Source organism: Psittacula echo (assembly GCF_963264785.1).
Source record: "Psittacula echo genome assembly, chromosome: 1".
Taxonomy (NCBI): Eukaryota; Metazoa; Chordata; class Aves; order Psittaciformes; family Psittacidae; genus Psittacula; species Psittacula echo.
Genome location: NC_137735.1, coordinates 90,429,570 through 90,440,703, shown reverse-complemented (window position 1 = coordinate 90,440,703; position 11,134 = coordinate 90,429,570).

Genomic DNA, 11,134 nt, shown 5'->3' with positions numbered 1-11,134 from the left:
TGGGGGTGTAAAGTCTTACCCATCCTACCCACTGCCCAGCATCCCCCAGCCAGTGCAGATTTACAGAGCTTCGAACCTCCTGGGAAGATGTATGCTCCCCACAGACCCTGGCAGAAATTGCTCTGGGAAGGATTGCTTCTTGTTGGTAAATCCTGTTGGTGGAGCAGTTATCCTCCTTTTCTGCTTTCAGGCTGAAGTCTTTGGCAAGCCCATTGGATTTGTACTATTACAGAGTTAGGAAAATAACCAGCAGGATGAATACTTGTCGCTTGCGTGTTTTACTAGTAAGAGAGAAACCTTGTGAACTTCTCTTGCATACAAGAGAGAAACCTCCCTCACTAGCAATTCTCAGGTTATCCTTCAGCTATGTCCCCCACCCATCAGCTTTAGTTCACATTCTCTTTTCTTGTACTTTGGAAACCCTTTGAACTTTCCAAACAGGTGCTTTTCAACATCATCCCATCTTATCAGTCACAAGAGAAAAAGCGATGGCCCTTGCAACATGCTTAGGAATAGGAATTAGTGCCCTCTGCCCCCCACCTATAATCCTAAAGATAAAACATTATTTTCTTTCCCTCCTGAGCTATGAGGGAAGCTATCTTGATAATTATCCCACCAGCTGCTTGTGTCTCCCAGTCTGGCATCCACCGAAGGGAAGAAAATTTCCTGGATAATGAGAATGAATGCCAATGGTTCCTTTCCTGAGCCTTTTCTGTCTTGTTAATTCTTATTTTGAGGAGAATGTGTGGTTAGATACACTCCCGTTCCTTCCCTTTCCCTGCCCCCACTGGCATTTCTTGCCTTCTGCTGGGATTGCCCCATACCTTTTAAATTGCTATGGTTGTGTCTCCCTCTCCTGCTGGTTCTTCTCTGCGTCTTCCTTATCGGGCTCTTATAATTGTATTGGTAGGCTCTGCCTTATTTGTCCAATGAACTGACAATTCGTGTGCTGATATCCCATCATATGACCTCTCCAAGGAGCGGAGACCAAAATTACTGTGTAACCAGGGGGCAATAAACCACACCTGATAAGATGAAAGGCTCTCGGCTTATTCCAGATTCAAGATACTGGTAAAGCAGTGGGGGCGGTGGGGAAAAGAACAATGAAAGAGGCAAGAAATGGTGCAGCCAGTGGTGACGAAGAATATTTAATTGTCTGATTTTATTAGTCAAGCTTCTCCCCAGATGACAGGGTAGACAAGAGAGTGTCTTTCACACTGATGAAATGCATGGGATAGAGAGTGGGAAGTGCTTTTCTTCCCTTTTCATCCCTCTGCCCGGTGGTTCAGTGGAGCTGTCTGTGTAAAGGAGGATCTCATGCCTCCCTGGTTGTGATGAGATGGCAGCTGTTGTGTGGGTGCAAAAGGGCTTGTGGCCCTCTCCGTAAGCAGAGGACACCTTGCCATTTCAATTGATACACATAGGGGGATGCTGTTCTAGCCAAGCCATCCTCTGCTGCTTTTCTGCCAGTGCCTGTAACTCTGGCTGGGGACACAAAGAGGGATGTCTTCCCCTTCTCCGCTTAGGCAGAATGAGAGAGTGGGTAATTTTATGGGCTGAGAAGAGGTGAGTGTGTCATCTGTATGGAGAGGGAATGGAAAGAAAGATGCTCTGAATCTACACCCTGGATGAAAACTGTTTATTTAATGACAGAGTTGCCCTTTTTCCTTATGATTTCTGATTCAAGACCCATAGAAAAAGCACAAGGAGAAACCTGGTGCATTCTTTTACAAATGCCTTACTTTCCCTACTCAGCTTGCCTAAAGCACTAAAACCGGGCCACTCTTCTTGCTTTTACCAGCTTTCTACAGAGCAGTGGCTTCCAACCTTACTTCCCAGATGTCATGAGTTGTATGTCCAGCCTTCAGGGTATTAATTCAGCACATATGAAAGTGTCTGAACTCTCCGATTTTACTGTGCTACCATTTATTTAAAGGAAGCTTTCAGGCACAGGGCAACCAGCTCTAGGGACTTGGAGCCTTTGTTTTTTAAGCCTCCCCTGCTGTTCATTTTTCCGAAGGCTCTATGTAGGTGAAGGAGTGAAGCCCATGGATTTGTCTGTTCCAGTTGCCAAGTGAAGGCCGAGAAAGGATACGCTTTGCATTGCTGTGGAAATGTTTGGCTTTGATTTGTTATTAAAGTCTCTTTGTGTTCAAGGAGCTAATTTTTTGCTGTAGGGGGAGGAAGATTTCACAGGAAAGTCTGATAGGTCCCACACTCCTTATGAGAGGCCTCATATCTTTGGAGGTCACTCACTGGGTAAATTAGCCTAAAGCATCTCAGGGGAAAAACCATACTTCCTGTCTTTCCTCTTTGCTCCAGCTCTGTTTTAGCCGAGTTAAATACACACCGTTTTGAAAGGAAGAAACGTAGCCTTTTGGCAATTATGTCTCTATGAACGCTCACACCAGCTTCCAAAGAAATACATGAGCCTCTGTGCTAGAAAATTTCTGAAGAGAGAGGTGAGACAGGCGCACTCCAAGTTTTCATCTCAGTGAAATACCTTTATTCAATGATCACGCTGACAACATGTACCAAGTGAAACTGGAGTATCTCTGTATTCAGAGTATGTGCTGCCTGTCTTCACTGCCACCAACTCGCTCTGGGTAGGTACCTGCTGAGATAACTCTGTAGTCCAATGTCACAAATCAAATTGTGCCTGTTTGTATAACTATTCTGTCTTAGTCTGCAACTTTAAACACCCTGCTGCTCGCAGGGACAAGCTGATTTTCTATGTGTGCTTAAATGAGATGCTCTCATGCAAATTTACAACTTGAAAGCATCCTTGTGAAGGCTTTATTTTTGTTCTGTCTTATTGTATTGTTCTTTTTATTGTAACTGAAAGCAATGCCAACTTAGAAATATATTTTTGTTCTATATAGAAAAACACAGCAAGCACCAGAGTAGGAAATAGGATGAATAAGTGACAACTCTTGAAAAGGGATTAGAAAGCAGCAGTGTAATGGTGTACAAATCCCATGTTTTGTGTACAAAAGTTTCTTCAGAAAAAAAACGTAGATTTGATATCATAATGCTTAAGTAATACAAAAGACTTGAACTTTTTATTTATTTATTTATTTACTTTAAAGTAAAAAAATGGAAAAATAGTGATTAATACTATTTCATTAAACTAACAGAAAATACTGTATTGGGATAACTGAATTTCTTTGCTTTGTATTAGGTTAAAATAAAGTTGAGTGGCAAAAAATAGAACTTGAAATGCAAATGAACATTTTGCCAATTAAAATAGTTAAGTTGAGCCCCTTTTTCAAATTATAGAGTTGCTCAAATGTAACAAATGATTTATGTTCAAACCAAGAAGTAATATGCTTTAAAATTACCAAAGAATAAAGAAATTATTTTTCTTCCAAGTTCTAATGTGATGGATTTTGAAGGCTAGTTTGGGGATATTTTTGCATTTATGCTTGACCTGGAAATACAGATGACTCTCGTTCATGACAATTATTGTGCTACCTGTCTAATTTAGTCTATAAATTCCTTGAGGCAGGAAACATCTTCTTTTAGGGTTGCTGAGCTCTTCTTACACCAGAAGGCAGCTGTCTAGAACAAAATCATGCTGTGTTGATTTTCTCAACCCGCCCTGCCTGTGCCAGGCAAATCAAGAGGCCTTTAAAAAAAGCCTTTAAAAATATGGGTTTTAAAATATGATGTGCTTTCAGAAAGTGAAGAATCCTGGATGTACAGACTCGAAATCAACTGGGGATCAATACTTGTGAGTTTTCTGTCCTATATTGCCTGTTTCAAAGAGGAAGAAGAATTGTATTTATGCTGTTAGTAGGGAAGCACAACGGTTCCAGCCCCACTGGTCTCTTCCTCTAGATAAAGTCGATAAAGATGATAACGGGGCAACATTGTTGAAACATCTTAAACCCTTAAGTTCCCACTTCTTTATGTGACTCAGAGTCAGAGCTGTCCAATGTTGATGCATAGCATGAGCGCTGCAGCTTACACCACTTCTCCTCTATGGGCTTGTGCTCATCAGCTGTACAGAGCAAGTCTACAAGCACAGGCAGTCAGAGGTACTGGTGCACTGGTGCAGTTGCCAGGGATGAGGCAGCTGCAAATTGCTCACATCACCTCTGGAGCCTCATGTCCTTGTATGTTTGTCTTCCATGCTTTACGCCTTACTGGACTCTGACAACTTCTCTGGTGACAGGCAAGCTGCTCTGCTCTTCTCAAAGTTCAACAGCTGCCTATAATCTAGCAGAAAGCCTATGCAGCTTACCTTCTGGAGTCCTTTTAGCCTCAGATTTATTAGTCCTGCTGTCTCCATAGATTTCTCAACAAGCTCATATATTAGAAATATTAATAAAAGGGACACCGTAGGTCTAAACTGATAACATTTTTTTTTTTTTAATGGCACAATTATTATCAATTGACATTTAAAATGGCATCATAATCCATCAAGGTGAAATGGACTCAGAAAGATATTTCTCCCAGGCAAAAAATAATAACAGCAGCAGGACTGCAGGAGAGGAAGCACAAAACCAGTTTGAGTCAGGTCACTGATTACATAGTCTGGAGGTGTTTTTTAGCAACCTCACCCTCAGTTTAATCCATTCCTGTATTTCATAATGCTTATTCTTTCCTGCCAGGCCCCTCGAGCCCTTCGTAGAGGTATTTCTAGCAAAAATCTTTAGTTAATCCATGATGGGGAGCTCTTTGCTTCAAATAGAGCAGGAGCTGTTATATGTGGGAAGGGCTGGAGAGATCAAAGGTTGTCCTTTTCACAGCAATTCAGGCCTCTGAGCAGCAATTACCATGGAGAACTGTCCGGCATGGCTATAAACTGGCTTTGATCTGTCTGCTCTTTAGCTGATGGAAAGTTAAGAATAAAGAAGGAATGTGCTTAACATAGCCCATCCTTGCAAACATGGGAAGAACAACAATTCTCTCTCCAGCTGCTGAAGAAGGCTACAGAGGCTGCATGTAGAGAAATAACAACATTTCCCCAGGAAAAAATAAAAAAAGCTCCAGGAATTGGTAACAGAGTAAAACAGAAAGTCCATGACCTCTAGATCATCATTTCAAATCGGTTGCAGTTTGGTAGTGAATAAATGTCCGTAGTGATGCATGAAAATGAACTTCCCGTGTTCCAGAATGGTTCTTCATCACCAGATATGGAGAATGCACTGAATCCTTTCATGAATCACTAGTGCAATGCTGGACTGCTGTTGTTTTGTAAAGGTATCTGCAATTAAAGAATTAGGCCTTCACTGCATTTCCTGTTGTGGAGATGGCCAGCAGAAGATAATCTTTTAAACAGTGCCATGGCAAGCTGTCTCAATCACCAGTGGGGAGGAGAATGGCACTTCCAAATCATAGTATCACGGGCAACTCAACCTATCCTCAGGTCAGTGTCTGAGAAGTGTTCCTAACCTCCTTCAGGAGGCACTTGTTCTCTACATTTTCAACAGAGAAAGTCTCAAGAAGTAGTTTAGATTCATTATCTAGAAGTTAGGTGTCTAGAGTGTGGTTAAACACACACACACACACACACACAAACACCCCCCATCAAATAGGTCATGCAATACAGATAGAAAGTGTAAGACTGACCTTCTTTGTCCTGTGCTCTTAATGATGTGTGCACTGCATTGTTTTGTTTTGGTAAACAGCTTTTTCTACGTGCTTCTATGAGAAAAAGGGCACACAAACAAAGTGAGCCTAGCAATAGGCAGAAGTCAATAAGATTGAGCTGACTATCAGTGTCTTGGCTGTATGGGAAATGTTTATGCTATTCTAATCGGATGGAGCTGCCAGATATTGTCTCATTCTTGAGAAGACTCGTCTAGAGTCATTTACCTCCTAGGTACAGTTTCATGAGAAGTAGCCTTCGCATGCTCGGAGCGTTTTGAGATTTCAAGAGATGTACCTATGCCAAATCAGACCAAAAAGTCAAACTCCCAAGGACTCAAAAAACCTTCCAGTTCATGAGTCTCAGCTCAACAAAAATGCTTCATTTTGATTGCAATAAAACATTTTATTTTGCTGTTGAACTTTCAATTATTTATTTTCACCGTAGTTTATTTATTTTTAAACAAAGAAGTAATCTCAAACACAGAAAAAGCAACCTTTTAAAAAACTATTGGAACAAGTTTAAACAATTTGAAATATTTTAATAATATTTTTTTTTAATTTAATTAATAGTGAATCCAAACACCACCAGCCTGGTGGCGCAGTGCTCTGAGTCTGCAGAACAAATGTGCTTGCCACTGACCCAGTGCACTGACCTAGCTCTCCTAGATGTAATGGGAAAATCAGCTGTTCGCCAGAAACCATTCAGAAGCATATTATTTATGCTTTTCCTAAGGCTGTTACCTGTCTCGATTAAGATGTGGTGTAGTTAATTATCAACCCCATTTTGTAAAAGGCTTTACCTCTAGTTCCATAGATATTTTTCTCAAATCCAGCAGTGCAGTCTGTGAGGCATCCTGCAAAGCAGTTGTTGCAGAGATAGTTTATGTGGGAATAAATAAATTCCATATTGCATGAACAATAGGGCATTTATCTGTCTGGAATAGTCGCAGATTTCAGTGTATACAAGTTTGTCAACCTTACTTTTCTCCAAAACTGTTCTGATTTCCACAAGAAAAAGCAATACTGTCATAAAGATCCCAACTGGCTCTGATAGTCTGCGTGGATTTTAACCAGTCAACACCCTTCACATGATAGGCTTTGCAAACAGTATTTTAAAACAGTGCTTTAGTTACCAGTGGTTAGTTCAATGTTCTGCCTGAGCCAGTATCAGGTGATGACTGCTTGAACCATTTCTGCTTCTCAAAGCCAAGCAGGAGAGGGCAGCATGTCCCAGGGGCCGCACAGTAGGGCTGCGATACCCCAGGAAGGGAAGTGAAAATTGTCCTACATCTTTGTTTTCCACTTTAAGTTGAGTCATTTCTATGGTGAAAAGATGTCCCAGAACGCAAAAAAGTGATACTCCTATCCACCTTATTTCCATGCAAAGATTCTCCTGCAGTTACTTGACATAGTAAACCCCAAGCCGAGAACAGCCTTCTGCAGCTTTGCAGGGTAGGAAAGAACTACAGAAATGATTGGAACAGAACAGCACAGAGCAGAACAGAACAGAACAGGACTGTTTCAGTTGGAAGGGATCTACAACAATCATGTAGCACAACTGTCTGAAAAACTCAGGGCTTACCAAGTAAAGCATGTTATTAACGGCATTGTCCAAATGCCTCTTAAACACTGACAGGCATGGGGCATCAACCAGGAAGCCTGTTGCAGCATTCAACCACCCTCTCAGTAAACCAATGCTTCCTAATGTCCAGCCTAAACCTCCCATAGTGCATCTGTGAACCATTCCCACATGCCTTATCTCTGGATAGATACCAGTGGGAAGAAATCAGAGCCTCGGTTTTCACTTCCCGTCCTCAGGAAGCTGTAAAGAGCACAATATCTATAAAGAAAGCCAGTAAATTAAAAATTGATAAAGGCTGGTCACTAAAGCCATTTTTTCCAGTTGACTTGTTCTAGAAAGCACAAGGGAAGCTGAGAGCTGTCCTTTTTTAAACTTCAGAATTCCCAGCACATAGACATGCAGTTTTAAAGAAATTAATAATGGGAAACGTGACAATCACTCATGATTTTCCTGTCAAATACCCCAAACTCTTTTTATCCAAGAAAGAATAGGGAGTGAATTAATCCTGATCCAGGCTTGCTGGGCTAAACAGCCTCTTGCCTGATGAGACTTTAACTATTATCTCAGGATAGGCTGGGAGCTGGAATGGTTCGTATTATTAAATTTCTCTTAGGTCTAGAACAGGAATGGCAGGAGGGCATGAAGATGTATCCTCAGAGCCATACAAAGGGGGTCCCGAGAGGAGAATAAGCTCTTTGCTGATGGAGGAGTGAGAGCAGTAAACAAAAAAGTATTGATAGCAGGAGAAGATACTGAGCGGGAGCGAGACACGTCAGCAGAGCAGACTGGGAAATATCCTTTCAACCTGTCCTGTCAACACATAGTATTCATCAGTGCTAAATTCAGGTCAAATTCCATGAGGGAAGAGTGAAAGAGATTGCACTGTACTGATTCATTAGTTCTGCTTACAAAACCTGGGGAAAATGTCACTTCCAAATTTAGAGAATACATCAAGATTTCAACTTCCACCAGGGACAATCGTGTTAGGCTGGCCAGATGGCAGAATGGCAAAACAAGCAAGAAGTCCACTGAGGCCCTGCAAAATCTTGGGAGAGCACAAGATATCTGTGTACAGCCTAGAGAAGGAAAAGTATCACCTGCAGGCACACAAAGGAGACGTTCATCCACTTACTGAGGAGACATGAGCCTCTCTCATCTGGCACTGTTCTCCCTTCTTAAGCCAGCCCTCTCCTGGGCTCCTTCACTTTGGTAGCATTGCAACTTTCACTGCCCTCTCCCTGGGGATACTGGAAAAATGATAAAGTGCACAATATTCCTAGGCTTTCAGCATTTTGTTTTGTTTAATGGGCTCCAGTGGAAGCTCCTATTAATCCACTCTAGAGAGAAGACCTTTTTTGTTGTTGCTGCTGCTGTTGTTGTTTGTCCCCTTCTGCCTGAGTCAGGTCATGAATTATGTGCCTGATGTTCTTCCTCACTCTTGGACTTCTCTGTGATATCCCACAGTGGCCCATTAAAAGCTTCCTTGCTGCATCCCTCCAGAGAAAGGCCAAGCACTGAAGTGGCACAGGAAGGGGTAGAGAGAGGCTCTCCTGGCTCTAGGAATTACAGGATTTTTGGAGGGGAGCAGCAAGTCCACTTCAGGCTTCAGATAAACACATGACATCTCTAAAGCTACATGGGCACGTAGGGATCTGCTGGTGGGGTTGAGTTGCATACTGGAATAAGCAGTCCAATTACAGGGCAAAAGCATGTTTTGGGTGTTTTTCCTTCTAAATTGCTCTCTGAGTCGTGGTATTTCCACTCATGTAGCGGCACAAGAACTTCAACTTCAGGGAAATACACACTTCTTGCCTGCTGACTGCAAGTCCTTCTATAGTCTTGCCCACAAACCACACACACTCAAGCCAAAGGTTAGCTCCAGCTGCTAAAGCTGCCTATGCCTTTGGGTGAGAAAAGCCCTAGTTTGATTCCCCTGGGGGGCACCTAATGTAGCATGCGCTTCAAATAAATTTCCTGTGAGAAGCCATCCTGTGTTTTTTATAGCCACAGACATTTCAAACGTGCTCCTGTATTTTCTGATGTGCTGCTGTCACAGGCTGTGAAAATTGTTTGGGCTATATAGTTGTCTCTTTTTCTTTTTTTCCCCTTGCAGTTTTTAGCAGGAAAACAACCTTTCTGTAGTTGTGTGCCAACCTCGCCTCTCTTCAAGTGCACTCTCTGCTTTTTATCCCTAAAATCACACTCCAAAAAGTCCATCTAAAGAGCATTATTAGCTAAGGCTGCAGAGTCAAGTACTGGAAAGCTAAGGCAATGCCCGACCTGAGAGTGCTTCTGCTCATACATTAAGAGACAGTTGCGTCAGGACATCCTAAAAGCTCTTGTAGACGGTCAGACTCCTGCAGATGGTGGGAGGATCTGTCTCACAGGTAGGACTGATGAATTACCTGAAAAGTAACTCATTTGCACGAACTCTTTCTTCCTCAGCCCTGGCCCCCAAGCTCCTTCCCTCTGCTCATTTTGGTCTACTGTCCATGTCCTCCACAACTCCAAGTAGGTACTAAAACCAGGGGGGCTGTAAGCACTTCACTGCAGACCAGGAAAGAGGAGGAGGAGGAGGCAGAAGGTGAAGACTGTCTGGTTCAGACATCCTCTGAGAGGGATGAAAGGGCAGTTTTCAGCCCTGAAGGCAACAGACGGGACCTGCTAGATAGATAAACCCCTCTCTGTGGTTTATCCCTGGCTCATTCAGCCTCCTTTCGTGACAAGCTGCCAGTCATTGGTGAGGCACTGAAAAGGGCTACAAAAGTAGTGGCATTTTCTGATCCACTAAATGTTTCCATGGCTCATTCTGGGGATAAAATGAAAATTTATCCCCACAACATGTCAACAGAGTGTAGCTGGGCTGTACATGGTCAAAACAAAGCACCAAGAAGCCCCCTTGCATAGCCAAAGAGAAATCTGGTCAAGGATGAGTGAAAGCTGTTAGGGGCAGCTAGTGCAGGTTCTCTGCCTCTGCCTACATTAGTGGTAATGTAACAGGGCAGTGAGTTTCCTTCCTGACTGAATACTGAAGCTTATTCACAATTTAGGTTGCCAAAAATAAAACTAATTGGCTGAAATGTTCTATTTAGTTGTATTGCTATGGCAGTAAGTTTTGAAAAATTAAAACATATTCAGATTGTCAGTGCTCTTTTGCAAAATTTATAAAAAGAGCATTTTTAAAAATGAAAAATCTCTTCTGTCTTCTTTATTTATTTAGGGGGGGAAAAAAAGCCCCTGTAATTTCCCTTTAGCTTTAAGTACAGCCCTTCCCTCTGCTGGACACTGGCAGCAGATTTAAGTGCATGTTGCTCTATCCGTGACGTGCAGGTTGCCTTTTCCAGGTTTTCTTCATGTCCAGGAGGGATAAAAGCATTTCTCAATAATGCAAACAGAGATGTTGTTGTCATCAAAGCAGAGCTGGAGCCCCAGGCACATGCCTGTGCATTAATCTGTCCCAGGCATCATGTAGATTTGTTCCTCAGGCTCTGCAAAGGCAGGTACAGCCTTGTACGTGCTTTATATACAGGAACTTCCCTGCAGACACCACATACTAATTGCCATCCCTATGCTGTTGACATGACTAGGTGAATACACAAGACAGTCACTGTCAGCTTTGACAAGTTTTTTGTAAACACTTTTCTAAGTTTTGTTTACATGCTAGTACACTAATGATAGTAGAGGTGAGATGAGGTTAAGAATCAGTTCATAATTACATATCACTTCCTATTTTAAATAATAAGGGTGGTGGGTTTTTTTTTTACTCCTTTGAAGAACTATGAAGAATATGGAGTGCCAACTCACATTATTTTTACATATCCAAATCCGTCACCTTTAAACCAGTGCTCAGTTAGTAATACTTGGCTAACAACAGTGACACAAGCAGTAAGTCTAGATCCCATTTCATATTCTAGCATTGGTTATTTAGAAACTGTACTAAATAAACAAAGCTGT